The sequence below is a fragment of the Salmo trutta genome, chromosome 9, assembly GCF_901001165.1.
Source record: "Salmo trutta chromosome 9, fSalTru1.1, whole genome shotgun sequence".
Taxonomy (NCBI): Eukaryota; Metazoa; Chordata; class Actinopteri; order Salmoniformes; family Salmonidae; genus Salmo; species Salmo trutta.
Window position 1 is genome coordinate 43428943 of NC_042965.1, and position 25212 is coordinate 43454154.

Below are 25212 nucleotides of genomic sequence, written 5' to 3' on the forward strand. Positions count from 1 at the left end.
AGCAATCAACAGGTGGGTAGGCTGTTATTTTATCTGATTGGGGTTGGGGAGAAAGGTGCAAAATGTGAGCCTCAATTTGCTTAGCTAGCTAACTGGGTCTCTCTAGGCTATTCCAGTCAAGAAAGGCACTGTTATATGAGATGATGTATAATATGGCGGCTGCTACAAGTTAGCTAGGTAGCCTTGGCTATTGCCAAGTAGCATCTCTCACTCTGCCTCTCCCATCTCACCGACACCTCGCCTCCCTCGGCACAGCAGCGCTCAGGTAAAAAAAAAAAAAACGTAGATGCACTATGCCAGAACTGCCAACTCTCGCGCATTGGGCCGTGAGACACACACATTTGACCCTCTTCTTCTCACACTCTCTCACGGCACACCCTTTATATATCACAAAAAATGACTGCTTTTATTTTTCTTATTAATCTATTAGCTCGTCATTTTTTTTCAACTGTGTTCCCAAGTCGTTTTGAAATCCGAGTGGCGCAGCGGTCTAAGGAATTGCATCTCAGTGCTGGAGGCGTCACTACAGACCCTGGTTCGAATCCAGGCTGTATCACAACTGGCCGTGATTGGGAGTCCCATAGGGTGGCGCACAATTGGCCCAGCATCGTCCGGGTTTGGCCGGGGTAGGCCGTCATTGTAAATAAGAATTTGTTCTTGACTGACTTGCCTAGTTAAATAAATTTAAAAAAAGATATATAATCTACGCTTGCAGTTTAACATCACAGGCAGAACCTCTGTCATTGTCCTGTCTTGCCACAGCACCATGAACCGCAGCACATTGAAGCGTTATGATTGGTCTAGTGAGGGATCAGAGGGGATTGGATGCATGTTTTAAAGAAACGCCCCTCAAGTTTAAAGTGGAGCTCTTCCTATTCTCCGCTGATTTTATAAAACTGTAAAAAGAGAAGCATGTTAGTGCCGTTTTATGTAAAATGTGACTACTCCCGTTCATAAATCTATTGCAGAATGCAGCCGTTTGACAGCCTGTACTAAAGATGATTTATTCACTCACTTGCATTCGTCCCCTCGTTTGGTGATTGGCATTTAGGCTGTGACGCCAAAAAGGCAGCAGTATGTTTTTTTTTTTGTGGTTAAAATTGGTAGGGTGACCTGATTTTGGAACTATGAAAATAATTTTGTCAAACAGATTGTGAACCCTGAAGTGTACATTTTTTGATTCTAGAGTGGGAGGGAATAGAAGAAGAATTTGAGTTAGGGGACAGAGTTCTTGTCATCTTCAGGAGATTTGATTTATTTACTTGATTTAGTCTGATCAGTGGAACAATTCTCATTCTTAACAATGGGCTAAAATATATGGGAATTACTGTGTTCTGACAGCAAGAACCCTACTGTTATTCCACATACTTATTCCACTTCTTATTTGAAATCTGATATCTAAATGAATGAAATAAGGCTGTGTTTTTTTTTTGCAGGACAGTTTTGAAATACATCCTACAAATAAGCATTAGATATTAATTGGAATCAAATCTAATTTGACATTTTAGTATTGTGCACATGCTAGGCAGAGGCGGAAGGGGGGACTCACAACTCATAAAACGCATCGTATGTTGTCTGTGTAGAGCAAGATAATTGGCAAGGATCTTCAACTAGTACACGTAAACCACCTGAATATTGATATTCATTAGATTTTTATTGAAGGTTTCGGTGATTTTAAGAAATGAATTGTTGGGAAACATAGATTAGTGGTGGCCAATCCTCCTGGAGAGCAAGCAGGATTTTCTTCCGGACCTATTTTTAGAGAGAGTTCACCCAAATTACAAAATGTTTGTGTCCTTGAAAGCAGTTTATGGACAAGGAGACTGCAATCTTATGATTTTGGCTACCCTCTGCCATCCGTATGATTTTGGCTACCCTCTGCCATCGACCATTAATCTAAGAAACTTCCTGTGCAGAGCTTTGGTGTAGTGGTAACACTCTGGCACGTGTCACATACAACTTTCTACCTGAGAACAGAGATCAATCCTTCCTTCCAACCTCCCTGCTGTTTCTAACATCTTCCTATCTCGTTCATTACTGCCTGAATGAAATGTCAAACCACCTAAAAATGTTTACAAAAATATGAGCACACTTTAAAATGTCACCCCCCCCCAGAAAAAAACACAATCTAAAAGTAACAAAGTTGTCGAATTTTGAGTTAATTTAATGTTCAAGGCATCCTGAATACACCTTCCCTGTTTGTTTTGTTTTACACCCTGATTATAGGCCTTAAGCCGAAATACATATTTGCAGGAAATGAGCTTTAAAACTGTACAATTTTCCCAGTCCCCAGGATTGTGCCAGGGGGTAATGAAATTCACATGGCAAATCTCACTATGCAGAAATCGCTATGCCATTTCCTGGTTGCAAAAATTATAATAGTTTAATTTTAATTTGTGACAATAACAAGCAACTATAGTGTAGAGAATCATTATACCATCTGAACCGCTGTGAAATATAGTTTACCTTATCCAAAAATATAGTATTTATCTGTTTTGAAAGCTGGTGTACAAAACCCAAAGTAAAAGATGCAAAAAGGGAAGCATAGAAATAGGGTACCTAACCCGTTTGTAGACTTGCTTTCAATGAGAATGACAGATCTATAACACACATTTCTATGTGAATTTGACTGGGCAGGGGCGCAGCCGTGGGTGGGCCTGGGAAGAAGACGGATGTAGAGGTTATGGGCTGGCATGGTTACACGTGGTTTGAGGTTGTGAGGCCGGTTGGACATACTGCCAACTTCTTTAAAACAACATTGGAGACGACTTATGGTAGAGAAATGAACATTACATTCTCTGGCAACAACTCTAGTGGACATTCCTGCAGTCAGCATGCCAATTGCACGCTCCCTCAACATTTGAGACACGTGGCATTGTCTTGTGTGACAAAACTGTACATTTTAGAGTGGCATTTTATTGTCTTCAGAACAAGGTGCACCTGTGTAATGATCATGCTGTTTAATCATCTTATTGATATGCCACACCTGTCAGGTGGATTATCTTGGCAAAGTAGAAATTCAGACCAGAGAATCTTGTTTCTCATGGTCTGAGTCCTTAAGGTGCCTTTTGGCAAACTCCAAGCGGGCTGTCATGTGCCTTTTACTGAGGTGTGGCTTCTGTCTGGCCACTCGACTACTATAAAAGCCTGATTGGAGAAGGTTGTCCTTCTGGAATGTTTTCCCATCTTGACAGAGGAGCTCTGGAGCTCTGTTGGAGTGAACATCGGGTTCTTGATCACCTCCCTGACCAAGGCCCTTCTCCTTTGATTGCTCAGTTTTGGTGGTTCCAAACTTCTCCCATTTAATAATGATGGAGGCCACTGTGTTCTTGCGGACCTTCAATGGTGCAGAAATGTTTTGGTACCCTTCCCCCAGATCTGTGACTCGACACAATCCTGTCTCAGAGCGCTACGGACAATTCCTTTGACCTCATGGCTTGGTTTTTGCTCTGACATGCACTGTCAACTGTGGGACCTTTATATAGACAGGTGTGTGCCTTTCCAAATCATGTCCAATCAATTGAATTTACCACAGGTGGACTCCAGTCAAGTTGTAGAAACATCTCAAGGATGATCAATGGAAACAGGATGCACCTGAGCTCAATTTCGAGTCTCATAGCAAAGGGTCTGAATATTTACGTAAATAAGGCATTTCTGTTTTGTTTTTTTATATACATTTTGCACCAAAAAAAAAGTTTGCTTTGTCATTATGGGGTACTGTTTGAGAATTGTTTTTATTTAATCCATTTTAGAATAAGGCTGTAGCGTAACAATGTGGGAAAAGTGAATGCTGTCTGAATGCTGTCTGAATGGACTATGTAATTGGGAATTGATAGACACTAACAATGAAATGCAAACAATACATACAATGAAGTTATGAAACCATAAATGTGCACAAATTGGCGGGAGAGAGAGAGCGCATTCTGGAGAGAGAGAAGTGCACTGTTCATCTGGGCGCATAGTCAATCCAATGTCTGCATGCAGCATTTACGGTGATACGGCCTCAGCAGAAGTCAGGGCATTCATACCTCTTGCGCTTCGCGAGCAGCGCAGAGCTGTTGTCAAGGAAGCGAGTTTGTGTTTATACAGGGTGTACCGCCCCCACCTACCTTTCAACCAATCATGTCAATGCGGAACTATACAGAGCCCTCTGCATTGTTAAAACATTTGGGAGGCGCATGGCGATGCTGTACGGAGCTGGATTTGGCCTCTGCATACCTCCTGAAGGTAATTGCGTCACACCCTCCATATGGAGCCTGTGACCACATTTTCGAATCAAGCATAAATTGTCTTTTAGTCTAGGCCTCTGCAATGAATTTACAGTGGAAGTCAGAAGTTTACATACATCTTAGCCAAATACATTTAAACTCATGACCATTTAATCCTAGTAAAATGTTGCTGTCTTAGGTCAGTTAGGATCACCACTTTATTTTAAGAATGTGAAATGTCAGAATAATAGTAGAGAGAATTATTTATTTCAGCTTTTATTTCTTATCACATTCCCAGTGGGTCAGAAGTTTACATACACTCAATTAGTATTTGGTAGCATTGCCTTTAAATTGTTTAACTTGGGTCAAATGTTTCGAGTAGCCTTCCACAAGCTTCCCACAATAAGTTGGGTGAATTTTGGCCCATTCCTCCTGACAGAGCTGGTGTAACTGAGTCAGGTTTGTAGGCCTCCTTGCACGCACACACTTTTTCAGTTCTGCCCACAAATGTTCAATAGGATGGAGGTCAGGGCTTTGCGATGGCCACTCCAATACCTTGACTTTTGTCCTTAAGCCATTTTGCCACAACTTTAGAAGTATGCTTGGGGTCATTGTCCATTTGGAAGACCCATTTGCGACCAAGCTTTAACTTCCTGACTGATGTCTTGAGATGTTGCTTCAATATATCCACATAATTATCCTACCTCATGATGCCATCTATTTTGTGAAGTGCACCAGTCCCTCCTGCAGCAAAGCACCCCCACAACATGATGCTGCCACCCCTGTGCTTCACAGTTGGGATGGTGTTCTTTGGTTTGCAAGCCTCCCCCCTTTTCCTCCAAACATAATGATGGCCATTATGGCCAAAGAGTTCTATTTTTGTTTCATCAGACCAGAGGACATTTCTCCAAAAAGTACCATCTTTGTCCCCATGTGCAGTTGCAAACCTTAGTCTGGCTTTTTTATGGCTGTTTTGGAGCAGTGGCCTCTTCCTTGCTGAGCGGCCTTCAGGTAATGTCGATATAGGACTTGTTTTACTGTGGATATAAATACTTTTGTACCTGTTTCCTCCAGCATCTTCACAAGGTCCTTTGCTGTTGTTCTGGGATTGATTTGCACTTTTCGCACCAAAGTACGTTCAGCTCTAGGAGAATGAACGCTTCTCCTTCCTGAGCGGTATGACGGCTGCATGGTCCCATGGTTTTAATACTTGCGTAATATTGTTTGTACAGATGAACGCGGTACCTTCAGGCGTTTGGAAATTGCTCCCAAGGATGAACCAGACTTGTGGAGGTCTGCATTTTCTTTCTGAGGTCTTGGCTGATTTCTTTTGATTTTCCCATGATGTCAAGCAAAGTAGCACTGAGCTTGAAGGTAGGCCTTGAAATACATCCACAGGAACACCTTCAATTGACTCAAATTGTGTCAATTAGCCTATCAGAAGCTTCTAAAGCCATGACATCATTTTCTGGAATTTTCCAAGCTGTTTAAAGGCACAGTCAACTTAGTGTATGTACACTTCTAACCCACTGGAATTGTGATACAGTGAATTATAAGTGAAATAATCTGTCTGTGAACAATTGTTGGAAAAATGACTTGTGTCATGCACAAAGTAGATGTCCTAACCGACTTGCCAAAACCATAGTTTGTTAACAAGAAATTTGTGGAGTGGTTGAAAAACTAGTTTTAATGACTCCACCCTAAGTGTATGTAAACTTCCAACTTCAACAGTAGTTCACTGAGAGTGGCACAGGTATATAGTTATTTGTTACTGCTCGACCGTCTGTCCACATAATCCTATTCATTGTGATCCAAAAGGCAAAACTGATCCTGTAACAGCACTCCTACCCTGAGACTCTCTTCTCTCTGAACCATAAACTATACTCTAGTGGGAGTGACTGCTGCGACGACGATATGCCCGCCGCGACGACAATATGCCCGCTGCTAAGACTATATTTGTGTGTGTGTGTAAATATATATATATATATATATATATATATATTTATTTTTTTACTTGGCAAGACTATATGACTGCTGCAATGATAACCATGGTCACTGTAGTATAATGGTTGCTATGGGTATCATGGCTGTTGCCGTGTTAATGATTGCTGAAAAGAGAAGGATGAGGCAGACACAAAGACTCAAAAGAAAGACAGATGGAGTACTCTAAAAGGCTGTTCCTAGATCAGCCCAGAGTGAACAGACCGACACCAGTACTCTGGCCTTTTTAGATCGCATAACTCTTAACAGCTGGCCATAGATCAGCTTGGCGAGCAATCCCTGTTTGTGTCGTTGTTTTGTTGTGAGAGCTGGTGTCTGCCTGTGAAGAGAGGAGGAGAGGGTAGCATAAAGCATACTGTTCACCTCCTCTTTGAAACGAGTGATTGTGCCATAGAGAAGAGGCAGGAAAACGTGTGTGTGTGTGTGTGTGTGTGTGTGTAAGTATTGCAGACTCAGACCTGCGAGTAGGGCTGTGACGGTCATGGAATTTTGGATGATGGTTATTGTCCAGCCAAATGACTGTGGTCACAGTAATAACCGTTTTTGAATAGCAACAACAACAATAACAACAAAAAAGTTGCGCTCGTGAAAATATTTCCCCCTCTCCGATCCTGACTGCGTATGTTGCCATGGAAATAGAATGAACTGGACGGGCGTCTCCATTCAAGTCAATAATGGCTGGACTGACACCCATAGCAAGTGTACAGGACCTATAGGAGCAAAGCAGGAAGTGAAAGCAGGATATGTACCTGGTTTTTTTTTAAAATATTTGCTGTGATTTTGTTGATTCAACTGTACAAAGAAATGAAATGAAATGTATGCATTCACTACTGTAAGTCGCTCTGGATAAGAGCGTCTGCTAAATGACTAAAATGTCAAATGTAACTGACAATACAGAAATACATTCCATTGCATGTGGCACATCGGTTAACATAATTTGAATGGACGCTCCTTATTACCATGGAAACGATTGCATTCACAATACCAAGCAGCCATTGTGAGTGTACCCATGAGTTTACCAGTCAGATTGGCAGAGTAAGAGATCCAAAGCCCGTTCTATTCATTATATATCTGCGTGCTGCTGAAGGAAGGGGGGCATTGCCTAGGCAACCCGAAGACTCGTTTGGTACAACATCTTGCTTGTTTCAGTAAGAAGCAACAAAGTTTATCCCGAGATGTTAAGAGTCCACGTTACTGCAGAAACGGACTCAACCGCATGAATGCTTGGTCGTCCCGTCTTCAGTCAGCCGTTCGTTCAACAACAAAATAAAAGTGTGTTTTTATTTTCATTCTGTCAGCGAGCTGCGAGCGTGTTCTATTCTCTGTTGCAAACACAGCACGTGTGTAATCTGTGATTCCAGAAGCCCCTCTGGTGTATGGCTGTGTATTCTCTGTTTTACAATGTGGTAGTGACGGAGGGAGTCACAGGGTACTTCTGTTACAATGTGGTAGTGAAGGTGAGAGGGGGTTCACAATGCCCTTGGTCTAACTGCATGGCTGTTGCTGGCTGCTAGATACACACACCATCTCTCCTCTCTCCCCTCAACATCCCCTGTTTTATTCACTACCTCCGTCTCCATCTCCCTGGCCTCCCCTCGTGCAATTGGCCAGTCTGTGGTGCTCTGCCTCCTAGCTGATTTCTGATTTGACAGCTTGTGCTGTGATGCAGCTGCGGATTCCTTCCTTGAAGAGGCAGTCTAGAGTCTAGACTGCTGCGCTGTGGCCGCAACATCGACACTATCTGCTGATCCTCCTCTCTCCCTCTCCTCTCTCTCTCCTCTCTCTCATCTATCTTCATTCCTCTCACTGCATGTTGATCTGATCCCTCTCTTTCTGTATTCCGTCCCTTTCCCCTCTGTTCCCTCTCTTTCTGATGTGAGGAGACTGCATGCTGAAGGTGAGTGGAGTTGACTGCGAGACCAGCTATTTGTCTCTCTGTCTCAATTTGTCTCTCTCTCTCTGTCTCTTAAGTAGTGATTGAGGATTCCATTGTAAGTAATCTGTACCTTTTTTATGTGTGTGCGTTTGCTGTAGGTATCAAGCCTGTACACTGTTGAGGTGTCATGGAGGATCTTTGATTATTTACCTTGTGAGTCCTCATCAGATGATGGTGTGTGTCTGTTAGCTATGGGCCGTACACCGCGTGTCTGTTAGCTATGGGCCGTACACCGCGTGTCTGTTAGCTATGGGCCGTACACCGCGTGTCTGTTAGCTATGGGCCGTACACCGCGTGTCTGTTAGCTATGGGCCGTACACCGCGTGTCTGTTAGCTATGGGCCGTACACCGCGTGTCTGTTAGCTATGGGTCTTGATGCCGTACACCACGTGTGTGTTGTTGGTCAGAGCCGGTCTGTGCTATATCGATAGCATCTTTCTGGAGCTGTGCGGCTGAGTCAGTGTCTGTCTGCGGCGGAGTCAGTGTCTGTCTGCGGCGGAGTCAGTGTCTGTCTGCGGCGGAGTCAGTGTCTGTCTGCGGCGGAGTCAGTGGAGCTGCCAACGTTCATGTTACATTTTACAAAAGGAAGACGTGTGGGCCAACAGTGGGATATCTAATGGTGATTGGGTAATCAATCAGTCAATCATGAAAGTAATGCTAGAACTGAGTGGTCGGATTCTAGATTGTTTCCAGAGAATAAATGGCTATAAAAGCTGCGTCGTTTTTAAAAAAAAAATATTTTTTACCTTTTATTTATCTTGGCAAGTCAGTTAAGAATACATTCTTATTTACAATGACGGTGTACCAAAAGGCAAAAGGCCTCATGCGGGGACGGGGGCTGCTGGGATTTAAAATATAAATATAGGACAAAAACGCACATCACACATGTTTGATGTCCTTGATGACTGTCACTGTGGCCCACTTATTCAGACTACACTGTCTCGTGGCTTTACCATGGAGTACAGGCTGTTGATTCAGACTACACTGTCTCGCGGCTAGATCATGGAGTACAGGCTGTTGATTCAGACTACACTGTCTCGCGGCTAGATCATGGAGTACAGGCTGTTGATTCAGACTACACTGTCTCGCGGCTAGATCATGGAGTACAGGCTGTTGATTCAGACTACACTGTCTCGCGGCTAGATCATGGAGTACAGGCTGCTATAAGCGTCATCTCATTTAAATCACTTCAATTTTTATACACTCTTTCTTTTGCCTGTATTTTTCATTGAACGCTACAGGAACAGGCCATGGCCTGAACCATTAAATGCCCCCACTAGAGGGCAATGCCGCCCCTATTTCGACATTATTCCTTTCCTATAAAGAATGAAGCAGGTTTCTGATAAATCTTTAACATTAGCTAGCTAATGTTATCTGTTGTTGCTACACCATATTCAAAAGAATAGCCAGCTGGCTAGGCAATGGCTGGTTCTGGAGTTGGATTTGTCATAAACATTGAGTAAAAACTTCACCACAGATGGATAGGGGAAACCAGTGTCTTTGACTTTATCTCCAAAGATTTTCCGTAAATTGCGGCCGCGAATCTGCCATAGAAAGAATAAGATGACGCTCCGGTAATATGGATAGCCTAGCTATTGAGCGGTTTGGTAATATGGATAGCCTAGCTATTGAGCGGTTTGGTAATATGGATAGCCTAGCTATTGAGCGGTTTGGTAATATGGATAGCCTAGCTATTGAGCGGTTTGGTAATATGGATAGCCTAGCTATTGAGCGGTTTGGTAATATGGATAGCCTAGCTATTGAACGGTTTGGTAATATGGATAGCCTAGCTATTGAACGGTTTGGTAATATGGATAGCCTAGCTATTGAACGGTTTGGTAATATGGATAGCCTAGCTATTGAACGGTTTGGTAATATGGATAGCCTAGCTATTGAACGGTTTGGTAATATGGATAGCCTAGCTATTGAGCGGTTTGGTAATATGGATAGCCTAGCTATTGAACGGTTTGGTAATATGGATAGCCTAGCTATTGAACGGTTTGGTAATATGGATAGCCTAGCTATTGAACGGTTTGGTAATATGGATAGCCTAGCTATTGAACGGTTTGGTAATATGGATAGCCTAGCTATTGAACGGTTTGGTAATATGGATAGCCTAGCTATTGAACGGTTTGGTAATATGGATAGCCTAGCTATTGAGCGGTTTGGTAATATGGATAGCCTAGCTATTGAACGGTTTGGTAATATGGATAGCCTAGCTATTGAACGGTTTGGTAATATGGATAGCCTAGCTATTGAACGGTTTGGTAATATGGATAGCCTAGCTATTGAACGGTTTGGTAATATGGATAGCCTAGCTATTGAACGGTTTGGTAATATGGATAGCCTAGCTAGTGAGCGGTTTGGTAATATGGATAGCCTAGCTAGTGAGCGGTTTGGTAATATGGATAGCCTAGCTATTGAGCGGTTTGGTAATATGGATAGCCTAGCTATTGAGCGGTTTGGTAACATGGATAGCCTAGCTATTGAACGGTTTGGTAATATGGATAGCCTAGCTATTGAACGGTTTGGTAACATGGATAGCCTAGCTATTGAACGGTTTGGTAATATGGATAGCCTAGCTAGTGAGCGGTTTGGTAATATGGATAGCCTAGCTAGTGAGCGGTTTGGTAATATGGATAGCCTAGCTAGTGAGCGGTTTGGTAATATGGATAGCCTAGCTAGTGAGCGGTTTGGTAATATGGATAGCCTAGCTAGTGAGCGGTTTGGTAATATGGATAGCCTAGCTAGTGAGCGGTTTGGTAATATGGATAGCCTAGCTAGTGAGCGGTATGGATAGCCTAGCTAGTGAGCGGTTTGGTAATATGGATAGCCTAGCTAGTGAGCGGTTTGGTAATATGGATAGCCTAGCTATTGAACGGTTTGGTAATATGGATAGCCTAGCTATTGAGCGGTTTGGTAATATGGATAGCCTAGCTATTGAGCGGTTTGGTAATATGGATAGCCTAGCTATTGAACGGTTTGGTAATATGGATAGCCTAGCTATTGAACGGTTTGGTAATATGGATAGCCTAGCTAGTGAACGGTTTGGTAATATGGATAGCCTAGCTAGTGAGCGGTTTGGTAATATGGATAGCCTAGCTATTGAACGGTTTGGTAATATGGATAGCCTAGCTATTGAACGGTTTGGTAATATGGATAGCCTAGCTAGTGAGCGGTTTGGTAATATGGATAGCCTAGCTATTGAGCGGTTTGGTAATATGGATAGCCTAGCTAGTGAGCGGTTTGGTAATATGGATAGCCTAGCTAGTGAGCGGTTTGGTAATATGGATAGCCTAGCTAGCCTAGCGGTTTGGTAATATGGATAGCCTAGCTAGCCGAACGGTTTGGTAATATGGATAGCCTAGCTAGCCGAATGGTTTGGTAATATGGATAGCCTAGCTAGCCGAATGGTTTGGTAATATGGATAGCCTAGCTAGTGAGCGGTTTGGTAATATGGATAGCCTAGCTAGCCTAGCGGTTTGGTAATATGGATAGCCTAGCTAGCCTAGCGGTTTGGTAATATGGATAGCCTAGCTAGCCTAGCGGTTTGGTAATATGGATAGCCTAGCTAGCCGAATGGTTTGGTAATATGGATAGCCTAGCTAGCCTAGCGGTTTGGTAATATGGATAGCCTAGCTAGCCGAATGGTTTGGTAATATGGATAGCCTAGCGGTTTGGTAATATGGATAGCCTAGCTAGCCTAGCGGTTTGGTAATATGGATAGCCTAGCTAGCCTAGCGGTTTGGTAATATGGATAGCCTAGCTAGCCTAGCGGTTTGGTAATATGGATAGACACTTCTGATTTCAAAACCATTAATCTTGAAGCGACGGGGAGAGCGGGTTTCCAAAATGTTATTATATCACACAAAATTATACAGAATAGTGCAGAATAGTACAGGATATTACAGAATGTACAGAATAATACAGAATATACAGACTAACTCAAACTTGACAAATGATCCAGTGGATAATGCTAATGTGCTGGTAAAAAGTCTGCACCCCCTATTTTAATTTGCTCCATGGCTCAAGTGGAGGCTACGGCGAACAGGTGTTTGGTTCAGCTCAGTCGTGACCCACATAGAGGAAGAACTTTGCAGGAATTTCTGCTGACTAAACAAGTCGACGCTGGTGGGTGGTCACATAAAGAAATTAAACTGAAAAGTATTAGAACGTCGTATCATAGGGGAAACAAACAGCATTGACACATAAAATATCAGAAGTTACCCACTTCCAACACCAAATATATCATACTTTGACTAAAATGATGACTTATTTACTTAAATCATTGTGTAACATCATGGGTAAGCTATATGGGCCTCGTCTTTCAGCTGAAACAAAGTCAAGATTCGCTCTTGTGGGCATTTTAAAGGTGTCTTTACAAGGTTGGATAAAAGTGAGCTCAACAACGGGAAGGTTGGTCAAGGTCAACTGGATGCTCTGACTGTGTAGCCTATTTCTATGGCCCATTGTGAGGTCCATTTTTTTTTTTATGATTTTTTTTAGATATCTGTGACCAACAGATGCATATCTGTAGTCCCTGTCATAAATCCATAGATTATGGCCTAATTTATTTATTTCAATTGACTGATTTCCTTATATGAGACTGTAACTCAGTAAAATCTTTGAAATTGTTGCATGTTGCGTTTAAAATTTTTGTTCAGTATATTTCTTTGGCCATTTTCGTGGTCAAATTTGATGTAGCTCAGAAAGTGTGTAATTTGGTTGGATTTGAAGAAAGGCAGTCTAAAAGCAGGAGAGGCAGAGCGGAAAGGAGAGAGCCAGGAGAGGCAGAGAGGTAAGGTTGAGTGAGTTTTTGCCTGATTAGAAGATTTTAAATAGAAAGTTTAAAGGCCCAATGCAGCAGTTTTTATCTCGATATCAAATAATATCTGGGTAACAATTAAGTACCTTACTGTGATTGTTTTCAATTAAAATGGTCAAAAAGAAACACACAGCTTCTTAGCAAAGAGCAATTTCTCAAGCAAGAATTTTGCTAGGACTGTCTGGGAGGGGTCTGAGTGGGGGGGAGAACTGAAAACTAGCTGTTATTGGCGGAGAGGTTTGGAACTCTCTTTCTTATTGGTCTATTAACAAATGTACTGCTTGGTGATGTCATCAGGCAGGCCAAAACTCCATCCCTCAAAAACATTTCACCATCGTGTTCATAATTTCACAGTATTATTCCGGCCTCATAGTGTGGAAATGTATATAAAACACAGGGAAATCCCATTTTTGACTGCACTAGGCCTTTAAAAATATGCTGCTTGAAAACAAAATGGATCACATTTTATTGGTTGCATACACATATTTTGCAGATGTTATCGCAGATACAGCGAAATGCATATGTTTCTAGCTCCCAACAGTGCAGTAATGCCTAACAATACAAAACAACACACACACACAAAAAAATAACGGAATTAAGAAATATCAGAATGAGCAATGTCAGTGTCTGGAATATAAATATACGTGTAGGATGGTGTGTGTAGACATTATGGACAGAATATGAATATAAAAGGTGTGTACAGCAGTACCTATGAAGTGGGTAAAACAATATGTAAACATTATTCAAGTGACCAGTGTTAATGACTATGTACATAGGGCAGCAGGGTAGAGTACTGGTTGGTAGCCGGCTAGTAACAGTCACTAAGGTTCAGGGCAGGGTACTGGGTGGAGGCTAGTAACAATCACTAAGGTTCAGGGCAGGGTACTGGGTGGAGGCTAGTAACAGTCACTAAGGTTCAGGGCAGGGTACTGGGTGGAGGCCGGCTAGTAACAGTCACTAAGGTTCAGGGCAGGGTACTGGGGGAGGCTAGTAACAGTCACTAAGGTTCAGGGCAGGGTACTGGGTGGAGGCTAGTAACAGTCACTAAGGTTCAGGGCAGGGTACTGGTTGGTAGCCGGCTAGTAACAGTCACTAAGGTTCAGGGCAGGGTACTGGTTGGTAGCCGGCTAGTAACAGTCACTAAGGTTCAGGGCAGGGTACTGGGTGGAGGCCGGCTAGTAACAGTCACTAAGGTTCAGGGCAGGGTACTGGGTGGAGGCCGGCTAGTAACAGTCACTAAGGTTCAGGGCAGGGTACTGGGTGGAGGCTAGTAACAGTCACTAAGGTTCAGGGCAGGGTACTGGTTGGTAGCCGGCTAGTAACAGTCACTAAGGTTCAGGGCAGGGTACTGGTTGGTAGCCGGCTAGTAACAGTCACTAAGGTTCAGGGCAGGGTACTGGGTGGAGGCTGGCTAGTAACAGTCACTAAGGTTCAGGGCAGGGTACTGGGTGGAGGCAGGCTAGTAACAGTCACTAAGGTTCAGGGTAGGGTACTGGGTGGAGGCTGGCTAGTAACAGTCACTAAGGTTCAGGGCAGGGTACTGGGTGGAGGCCGGCTAGTAACAGTCACTAAGGTTCAGGGCAGGGTACTGGGGGAGGCTAGTAACAGTCACTAAGGTTCAGGGTACTGGGGGAGGCTGGCTAGTAACAGTAACTAAGGTTCAGGGTACTGGGGGAGGCTAGTAACAGTCACTAAGGTTCAGGGCAGGGTACTGGGTGGAGGCAGGCTAGTAACAATCACTAAAGTTCAGGGCAGGGTACTGGGTGGAGGCTGGCTAGTAACAGTCACTAAGGTTCAGGGCAGGGTACTGGGTGGAGGCAGGCTTGTAACAGTCACTAAGGTTCAGGGCAGGGTACTGGGGGAGGCTAGTAACAGTCACTAAGGTTCAGGGCAGGGTACTGGGTGGAGGCAGGCTAGTAACAGTCACTAAGGTTCAGGGCAGGGTACTGGGGGAGGCAGGCTAGTAACAGTCACTAAGGTTCAGGGCAGGGTACTGGGTGGAGGCAGGCTAGTAACAGTAGCTAAGGTTCAGGGCAGGGTTCTGGGTGGAGGCTGGCTAGTAACAGTCACTAAGGTTCAGGGCAGGGTACTGGGTGGAGGCAGGCTAGTAACAGTCACTAAGGTTCAGGGCAGGGTACTGGGTGGAGGCAGGCTAGTAACAGTCACTAAGGTTCAGGGCAGGGTACTGGGGGGGGCCGGCTAGTAACAGTCACTAAGGTTCAGGGCAGGGTACTGGGTGGAGGCAGGCTAGTAACAGTCACTAAGGTTCAGGGCAGGGTACTGGGTGGAGGCTGGCTAGTAACAGTAACTAAGGTTCAGGGTACTGGGGAGGCTGGCTAGTAACAGTAACTAAGGTTCAGGGTACTGGGGGAGGCTAGTAACAGTCACTAAGGTTCAGGGCAGGGTACTGGGTGGAGGCAGGCTAGTAACAATCACTAAAGTTCAGGGCAGGGTACTGGGTGGAGGCTGGCTAGTAACAGTCACTAAGGTTCAGGGCAGGGTACTGGGTGGAGGCAGGCTAGTAACAGTCACTAAGGTTCAGGGCAGGGTACTGGGTGGAGGCAGGCTAGTAACAGTCACTAAGGTTCAGGGCAGGGTACTGGGTGGAGGCAGGCTAGTAACAGTCACTAGGGTTCAGGGCAGGGTAATGGGTGGAGGCTGGCTAGTAACAGTCACTAAGGTTCAGGGCAGGGTACTGGGTGGAGGCAGGCTAGTAACAGTCACTAAGGTTCAGGGCAGGGTACTGGGGGAGGCTAGTAACAGTCACTAAGGTTCAGGGCAGGGTACTGGGTGGAGGCAGGCTAGTAACAGTCACTAAGGTTCAGGGCAGGGTACTGGGGGAGGCAGGCTAGTAACAGTCACTAAGGTTCAGGGCAGGGTACTGGGTGGAGGCAGGCTAGTAACAATCACTAAGGTTCAGGGCAGGGTACTGGGTGGAGGCTGGCTAGTAACAGTCACTAAGGTTCAGGGCAGGGTTCTGGGTGGAGGCCGGCTAGTAACAGTCACTAAGGTTCAGGGCAGGGTACTGGGTGGAGGCAGGCTAGTAACAGTCACTAAGGTTCAGGGCAGGGTACTGGGTGGAGGCCGGCTAGTAACAGTCACTAAGGTTCAGGGCAGGGTACTGGGGGAGGCTAGTAACAGTCACTAAGGTTCAGGGCAGGGTACTGGGTGGAGGCTAGTAACAGTCACTAAGGTTCAGGGCAGGGTACTGGTTGGTAGCCGGCTAGTAACAGTCACTAAGGTTCAGGGCAGGGTACTGGTTGGTAGCCGGCTAGTAACAGTCACTAAGGTTCAGGGCAGGGTACTGGGTGGAGGCTGGCTAGTAACAGTCACTAAGGTTCAGGGCAGGGTACTGGGTGGAGGCAGGCTAGTAACAGTCACTAAGGTTCAGGGTAGGGTACTGGGTGGAGGCTGGCTAGTAACAGTCACTAAGGTTCAGGGCAGGGTACTGGGTGGAGGCCGGCTAGTAACAGTCACTAAGGTTCAGGGCAGGGTACTGGGGGAGGCTAGTAACAGTCACTAAGGTTCAGGGTACTGGGGGAGGCTGGCTAGTAACAGTAACTAAGGTTCAGGGTACTGGGGGAGGCTAGTAACAGTCACTAAGGTTCAGGGCAGGGTACTGGGTGGAGGCAGGCTAGTAACAATCACTAAAGTTCAGGGCAGGGTACTGGGTGGAGGCTGGCTAGTAACAGTCACTAAGGTTCAGGGCAGGGTACTGGGTGGAGGCAGGCTTGTAACAGTCACTAAGGTTCAGGGCAGGGTACTGGGGGAGGCTAGTAACAGTCACTAAGGTTCAGGGCAGGGTACTGAGTGGAGGCAGGCTAGTAACAGTCACTAAGGTTCAGGGCAGGGTACTGGGGGAGGCAGGCTAGTAACAGTCACTAAGGTTCAGGGCAGGGTACTGGGTGGAGGCAGGCTAGTAACAATCACTAAGGTTCAGGGCAGGGTACTGGGTGGAGGCAGGCTAGTAACAGTAGCTAAGGTTCAGGGCAGGGTACTGGGTGGAGGCCGGCTAGTAACAGTCACTAAGGTTCAGGGCAGGGTACTGGGGGAGGCTAGTAACAGTCACTAAGGTTCAGGGTACTGGGGGAGGCTGGCTAGTAACAGTAACTAAGGTTCAGGGTACTGGGGGAGGCTAGTAACAGTCACTAAGGTTCAGGGCAGGGTACTGGGTGGAGGCAGGCTAGTAACAATCACTAAAGTTCAGGGCAGGGTACTGGGTGGAGGCTGGCTAGTAACAGTCACTAAGGTTCAGGGCAGGGTACTGGGTGGAGGCCGGCTAGTAACAGTCACTAAGGTTCAGGGCAGGGTACTGGGGGAGGCTAGTAACAGTCACTAAGGTTCAGGGTACTGGGGGAGGCTAGTAACAGTCACTAAGGTTCAGGGCAGGGTACTGGGGGAGGCTAGTAACAGTCACTAAGGTTCAGGGCAGGGTACTGGGTGGAGGCTAGTAACAGTCACTAAGGTTCAGGGCAGGGTACTGGTTGGTAGCCGGCTAGTAACAGTCACTAAGGTTCAGGGCAGGGTACTGGTTGGTAGCCGGCTAGTAACAGTCAGGGTACTGGGGGAGGCTAGTAACAGTCACTAAGGTTCAGGGCAGGGTACTGAGTGGAGGCAGGCTAGTAACAGTCACTAAGGTTCAGGGCAGGGTACTGGGGGAGGCAGGCTAGTAACAGTCACTAAGGTTCAGGGCAGGGTACTGGGTGGAGGCAGGCTAGTAACAATCACTAAGGTTCAGGGCAGGGTACTGGGTGGAGGCAGGCTAGTAACAGTAGCTAAGGTTCAGGGCAGGGTTCTGGGTGGAGGCTGGCTAGTAACAGTCACTAAGGTTCAGGGCAGGGTACTGGGTGGAGGCAGGCTAGTAACAGTCACTAAGGTTCAGGGCAGGGTACTGGGTGGAGGCAGGCTAGTAACAGTCACTAAGGTTCAGGGCAGGGTACTGGGGGAGGCCGGCTAGTAACAGTCACTAAGGTTCAGGGCAGGGTACTGGGTGGAGGCAGGCTAGTAACAGTCACTAAGGTTCAGGGCAGGGTACTGGGTGGAGGCTGGCTAGTAACAGTAACTAAGGTTCAGGGTACTGGGGAGGCTGGCTAGTAACAGTAACTAAGGTTCAGGGTACTGGGGGAGGCTAGTAACAGTCACTAAGGTTCAGGGCAGGGTACTGGGTGGAGGCAGGCTAGTACCAATCACTAAAGTTCAGGGCAGGGTACTGGGTGGAGGCTGGCTAGTAACAGTCACTAAGGTTCAGGGCAGGGTACTGGGTGGAGGCAGGCTAGTAACAGTCACTAAGGTTCAGGGCAGGGTACTGGGTGGAGGCAGGCTAGTAACAGTCACTAAGGTTCAGGGCAGGGTACTGGGTGGAGGCAGGCTAGTAACAGTCACTAGGGTTCAGGGCAGGGTACTGGGTGGAGGCTGGCTAGTAACAGTCACTAAGGTTCAGGGCAGGGTACTGGGTGGAGGCAGGCTAGTAACAGTCACTAAGGTTCAGGGCAGGGTACTGGGGGAGGCTAGTAACAGTCACTAAGGTTCAGGGCAGGGTACTGGGTGGAGGCAGGCTAGTAACAGTCACTAAGGTTCAGGGCAGGGTACTGGGGGAGGCAGGCTAGTAACAGTCACTAAGGTTCAGGGCAGGGTACTGGGTGGAGGCAGGCTAGTAACAATCACTAAGGTTCAGGGCAGGGTACTGGGTGGAGGCTGGCTAGTAACAGTCACTAAGGTTCAGGGCAGGGTTCTGGGTGGAGGCCGGCTAGTAACAGTCACTAAGGTTCAGGGCAGGGTACTGGGTGGAGGCAGGCTAGTAACAGTCACTAAGGTTCAGGGCAGGGTACTGGGTGGAGGCTGGCTAGTAACAGTAACTAAGGTTCAGGGTACTGGGGAGGCTGGCTAGTAACAGTAACTAAGGTTCAGGGTACTGGGGAGGCTGGCTAGTAACAGTAACTAAGGTTCAGGGTACTGGGGGAGGCTAGTAACAGTCACTAAGGTTCAGGGCAGGGTACTGGGTGGAGGCAGGCTAGTAACAATCACTAAAGTTCAGGGCAGGGTACTGGGTGGAGGCTGGCTAGTAACAGTCACTAAGGTTCAGGGCAGGGTACTGGGTGGAGGCAGGCTAGTAACAGTCACTAAGGTTCAGGGCAGGGTACTGGGTGGAGGCAGGCTAGTAACAGTCACTAAGGTTCAGGGCAGGGTACTGGGTGGAGGCAGGCTAGTAACAGTCACTAGGGTTCAGGGCAGGGTACTGGGTGGAGGCTGGCTAGTAACAGTCACTAAGGTTCAGGGCAGGGTACTGGGTGGAGGCAGGCTAGTAACAGTCACTAAGGTTCAGGGCAGGGTACTGGTGGAGGCAGGCTAGTAACAGTCACTAAGGTTCAGGGCAGGGTACTGGGGGAGGCTGGCTCGTAACAGTCACTAAGGTTCAGGGCAGGGTACTGGGTGGAGGCTAGTAACAGTCACTAAGGGTCAGGGCAGGGTACTGGGTGGAGGCCGGCTAGTAACAGTCACTAAGGTTCAGGGCAGGGTACTGGGTGGAGGCCGGCTAGTAACAGTCACTAAGGTTCAGGGCAGGGTACTGGGTGGAGGCCGGCTAGTAACAGTCACTAAGGTTCAGGGCAGGGTACTGGGTGGAGGCAGGCTAGTAACAGTCACTAAGGTTCAGGGTACTGGGTGGAGGGCGGCCAGTGGTGACTATTTAACAGTCTGATGGCCTGGAGGTAGAAGCTGTTTATCAGTCTTTCGGTCCCATCTTTGATGCACCTGTAACTGTCTCTGCCTGCTAGATGGTAGCGGGGTGAACAGGACTTGGCTCAGGTGGCTGAGGTCCTTAATGATCTGCTAGATGGTAGCAGGGTGAACAGGACTTGGCTCAGGTGGCTGAGGTCCTTAATGATCTTCAGGATGGTAGCAGGGTGAACAGGACTTGGCTCAGGTGGCTGAGGTCCTTAATGATCTTCAGGATGGTAGCAGGGTGAACAGGACTTGGCTCAGGTGGCTGAGGTCCTTAATGATCTGCTAGATGGTAGCAGGGTGAACAGGACTTGGCTCAGGTGGCTGAGGTCCTTAATGATCTTCAGGATGGTAGCAGGGTGAACAGGACTTGGCTCAGGTGGCTGAGGTCCTTAATGATCTTCAGGATGGTAGCAGGGTGAACAGGACTTGGCTCGGGTGGCTGAGGTCCTTAATGATCTTCTAGATGGTAGTGGGGTGAACAGGACTTGGCTCAGGTGGCTGAGGTACTTAATGATCTTCATGACCTTCCTGTGATACCTGTTGCTGTAGATGTCCTGGAGGGCAGGCAGTGTCCACCTGGTGATGCGTTGGGCTGACCGCACCACCCTCTAGAGAGCCCTGCTGTTGCGCACACTGTCTCCTGAGGTTGAAGAGGCGCTGTTGTGGCTTCTTCACCACGCGGTCTTTGTGGAGGGGGGACCATTTCAGGTTGTCAATGATGTGAACACAGAGGAACTTGAAGCTTTTCACCCTCTCCACTGCGACCCTGTCGATGTGAAATGGGGTCGTGCTCTCTCGCTCTGCTCTCTCCTAAAGTCCACGATCAGCTCCTTTGTTTTGTTGACGTTGAGGGACAGGTTATTTTCCTGGCACCACTCAGCCAGGGCCCTCACCTCTTCCCTGTAGGCTCTTGTTGTTGTTGGTAATCAGGCCTACCACTGTTGTGTGTCTGCAAATTTAACGATATGATTTGGAGACTTGCGTGGCCACGCAGTCAAGGGTGAAGCCCAGTTGCACAGGGCGGGGTTCAGACCCAGGGCCCCGAGATGATAAGTGATGAGCTTGGACGGCACTATGGCATTGAAGGCTGAGCTGTAGTCTACAAACAGCATTCTTTCATAGGTATTCCTCTTGTCCAGATGGGATAGGGCAGTGCGATGGCGATTGCATCGTCTGTGGACCTGTTGGGGCGGTATGTAAATTATATTGGGTCTGATGTGTCGGGTAAGGTGGAGGTGATATGATCCTTGACTAGTCTCTCAAAGCACTTGGGGCGATAGTCATTTAGTTCCATTACCTTTGCTTTCTTTGGTACAGAAACAATGGTGGACATCTTAAAGCAAGTGGGGACAACAGACTGTGATAGGGAGAGATTGAAGATGTCCGGAAACACTGGAGCCAGCTATTTTGCACTTGCTCTAAGGATGCGGTTTGGGATGACGTCTGGGCCGGCATCCCTGTGAGGGTTAACACGGTTAAATGTCTTACTCACGCCGGTCATGGAGAACGAGAGCTCACGTGAGCGTCGGCGGCGCCGGGTTTTCCTCGAAGCGGGTAAATATGTTTTGCTTGTCTGGGAACAAAAGAGGTGGTATTTGACCTCCGTAGGATTAAATAAAGGTTAGACTAAATAAAAATGAAAAATTACCCATCTGATATTGGAAAGTATTGGCTCACAATTGACTGTGTTAGTCCATGGAATTCCATTGACTGTGTTGGTCCATGGAATGGAGAGCAGAACTGTAATCAACAAACGCAGGGAATGGAGGGAAGGCTGACTCACTGTTACGTGGTTATAAAACATTGTTTAGTCAAGATTTATCTCAAACGTGTTTTGACAGTAAAGAACCGTAGAGAACTTTAAATCCCTCAGATTATTCTGATTAAGGACTGGCATTTGCTGAAGATTTTATTAATTTCCCATCAATATATTAGTCTAGATATACTGGCGTAGGACCTTCTGAAACAAAATACTTTTACTGTATGTGTGGGAAAATTCCAACTTGTCCAATTATTTCCTAAATGAAATGTGAACACTGGTATTTTTTAAGCTGGCTAAAGCTGCTATGTGCTTTTACAGAAGTTAAGTCTCTCTGGAGGGGGTTGATTTGTGTCATAGGTGAGTGTTTGTATGTGAGCCTGTATGTAAGGGATGAGTGTATAAACAGAAGTATGTGATTTGGTTTGTGAATTCGGTCTCTCAGAACTACATTCTGTTTTAGTTGTATTGTTTGTATATCATTGTAGTTTAAATTTGTGTGACTTATCCATCAGTGTTTTGTTACTTGTTTAGTTTTTTTTTTATGGATCCCTAGGAAGAGTAGCGAATGGGGATACAAAGAGACGGGAACATTCTAGAATGAGCAGATGGGAGAGTTCTGTGAACGTTCTAGAATGAGCAGATGGGAGAGTTCTGTGAAGGTTCTAGACTGAGCAGATGGGAGAGTTCTGTGAACGTTCTAGAATGGTTCTGGTGTCTGTCTGCTGCAGCTATCTCGTTCACTGTTTCCTTGTTAAGAACATCAGGCCTGACAATTTGCACGCACGCACGCACGCACGCACACACACACACACACACACAGCTATCTGGTTCTGTGCCACAGTTGAACCACCTTCTGCAAGATCCTTGTAGTTTCCCTTGTCAGTAGAACTGTCCCGTTCATCATGCCGCCTAAAAGCCAACTCTAACATGCCCAAAATGCAGTAGTGTCGATAAGCTGCTTGAGGACATCCCGGGTTCGTCTCATCTTCTCGTTGTTAGCAGTTTGAGTATGCACAACTTTATCCATTTCATGAATCATTTGGTTGGAGGACGTCCTCTCGAAGTCATCATAATTACCATGTAAGTCTATGAAAGGGGGTGAGGAGCACAAGCTTCCTAGGTTTTGTATTGAAGTCAATGTAGCCAGAGGAGGATGGAAACTAGTGGTCCTCCAGCTACACCATGGTGCTACCTTACAGTACTGTTGTGACTATTGTAGACCTTCATTGCGTAAGTGTAATGCACTATATGATCCCTATATAGTGCATTACTATTGACCAGAACAATATGGTCTTGGTCAAAAGTAATGCACTATTAAGGGAATAGGGTGCCATTTCCCAACAGGTTCTGTATCTGTCCATAGTCACTATGCAACATTGAGGATCAAGCAGCGGTCTGTAGCCATTGTAGGGACTACGCAGTGTGAAGCTGTAGTTTAGTGGGTGTTATGGTTGATGTTGGGCCAGCGAAACACACAAGGGTCTGATAGGGCACTAAGTAAGTGTTCTAGAGAGATCTGGGCTGTGGTACAGGGAGGGAGCTGGAGAGAGGGGGGGCTGTGGGACAGAGGGAGGGAGCTGGAGAGAGGGGGGGGGCTGTGGGACAGAGGGAGGGAGGGAGCTGGAGAGAGGGGGGGCTGTGGGACAGAGGGAGGGAGGGAGCTGGAGAGAGGGGGGGCTGTGGGACAGAGGGAGGGAGCTGGAGAGAGGGGGGGCTGTGGGACAGAGGGAGGGAGCTGGAGAGAGGGGGGGCTGTGGTACAGAGAGAGAGAGGGAGCTGGAGAGAGGGGGGGCTGTGGGACAGAGGGAGGGAGCTGGAGAGAGGGGGGGCTGTGGGACAGAGGGAGGGAGGGAGCTGGAGAGAGGGGGGGCTGTGGTACAGAGGGAGGGAGGGAGCTGGAGAGAGGGGGGGCTGTGGTACAGAGAGAGGGAGCTGGAGAGAGGGGGGGCTGTGGTACAGAGAGAGGGAGCTGGAGACAGGGGGGCTGTGGGACAGAGAGAGGGAGCTGGAGAGAGGGGGGGGGGGCTGTGGTACAGAGGGAGAGAGGGAGCTGGAGAGAGGGGGGGCTGTGGGACAGAGAGAGGGAGCTGGAGACAGGGGGGGCTGTGGGACAGAGAGAGGGAGCTGGAGAGAGGGGGGGCTGTGGGACAGAGAGAGAGAGGGAGCTGGAGAGAGGGTGGGCTGTGGTACAGAGGGAGGGAGCTGGAGAGAGGGGGGGCTGTGGTACAGAGGGAGGGAGCTGGAGACAGGGGGGGCTGTGGGACAGAGAGAGGGAGCTGGAGAGAGGGGGGGCTGTGGGACAGAGAGAGGGAGCTGGAGACAGGGGGGGCTGTGGGACAGAGAGAGGGAGCTGGAGAGAGGGGGGGCTGTGGTACAGAGGGAGAGAGGGAGCTGGAGAGAGGGGGGGCTGTGGGACAGAGAGAGGGAGCATGGGCTGTGTGTGAGTGGCACGATCGCTAGTAGAGTGTGATGTTTTAGGAAGCAGATTCGTAGCCCACTTGCCCAGAGCACACAATCAGTTAATGTGTTAGTCTGGCTTTCAAGCTGTTTACATTTAAATGCCCTGTTAGACAATAGGGTTTCTGTAGGAGAAAATGTGCTGCGTTTACCTCCTATATAAATTGACTTGGATAATCTTTTTTGGGGGAAACACATCAGACAGTTCCATTGGTGTGTCAGGTTGAGCTTTTTGATCAGAAGGTGAGATATTTCTCTGGGGATTTGAATCCTGTGTGGTGGACATGGGCATCACAAGCAGGTTGCTTCTGTCTAGACCCAGGTTGAAATACCATTCAAAATCCTTAGAAATACTGAATCTGGGCTTGATTGATTTTCCCTTGTGCAATGGAAGCAATGAGAAAGTGTCAACCCTGTGCATCTGGTACTCCAGGTCAGGCTGAAGCAAATGCTAAAATAATTAGGAAGATTTAAATGGTATTTGATAGCAGGTGTGTTCAGAAGCTGTTTTTGTAGCTGACTCCGCAGCAGTCCACCAACCATCTGTCTGACACATTCTAACACATTCTGGCGGCGAGAGAAAATGTGTTTGTTATCGTACCTACTCCCATAATCTTTTGCTTGTGTCTGGTTCTGCCGCTTTGTGATCAGTTGGGTTACCAGATAGACAGGCTGAAATTATATTGTTTGCCATGACGCTGTCCCTGTCTGCCCAAATACAGGCCTCCATTCAACTCATAAACAACATTTCAGCTCACGTCTTCACACAAATATAGGTCTGGGTACAGTTCATAAACAAAGTTCGTCAGCTACCTACAGTAGAGATCTTCACAGTTTAAAGTTGGACCCGTTTAGAAATGGATCTGTGGCTTTCCCCTTAGACCCGAAATGCTTTTTATTTTTATTTTTTTAAGAGTCCCATTTATTTTTTTACGATTTACATTTTAGTAATTTAGCAGATGCTCTTATCTTGAGCGACTTACAATAGTCAGTGCATACATTTTTGTACTTTTTCTATGACGGTGCCACGTTGAAAGTCACTGAGCTTTTCAGTAAGGCCTTTCTACTGCCAATGTTTGTCTATGGAGATTGCATGGCAGTGTGCTTGATTTTTATACACCTCTCAACAATGGGTGTGGCTGATATAATAGCCGAATCGCCTAATTTAAAGGGGCGTCGACATACATGTGTATATATAGTGTGTGTACAAATGCAGTGCCTTCAGAAAGTATTCACACACCTTGACTTTCCACATTTGTTGTTACAGCCTGAATTTAATATTCATTAAATTGAGATTTTG

General features: G+C 46.7%; 1 protein-coding gene across 6 annotated transcripts in view; it reads left to right on the forward strand.

Moving 5' to 3' along the window:
* The window catches only part of slc20a2 (solute carrier family 20 member 2), a 100136-nt gene that overhangs the window by 28393 nt on the left and 46531 nt on the right, over positions 1-25212 (forward strand). The window contains exon 1 of one of the 6 annotated variants that reach the window (XM_029763805.1): positions 7992-8106. The exons of the other annotated variants lie outside the window; for them this stretch is intronic. The gene's annotated coding sequence lies outside the window, so the exon portion shown is untranslated. Of the gene's footprint in view, positions 1-7991; positions 8107-25212 lie in introns of those variants that run through there. 6 annotated transcript variants of the gene reach the window in all.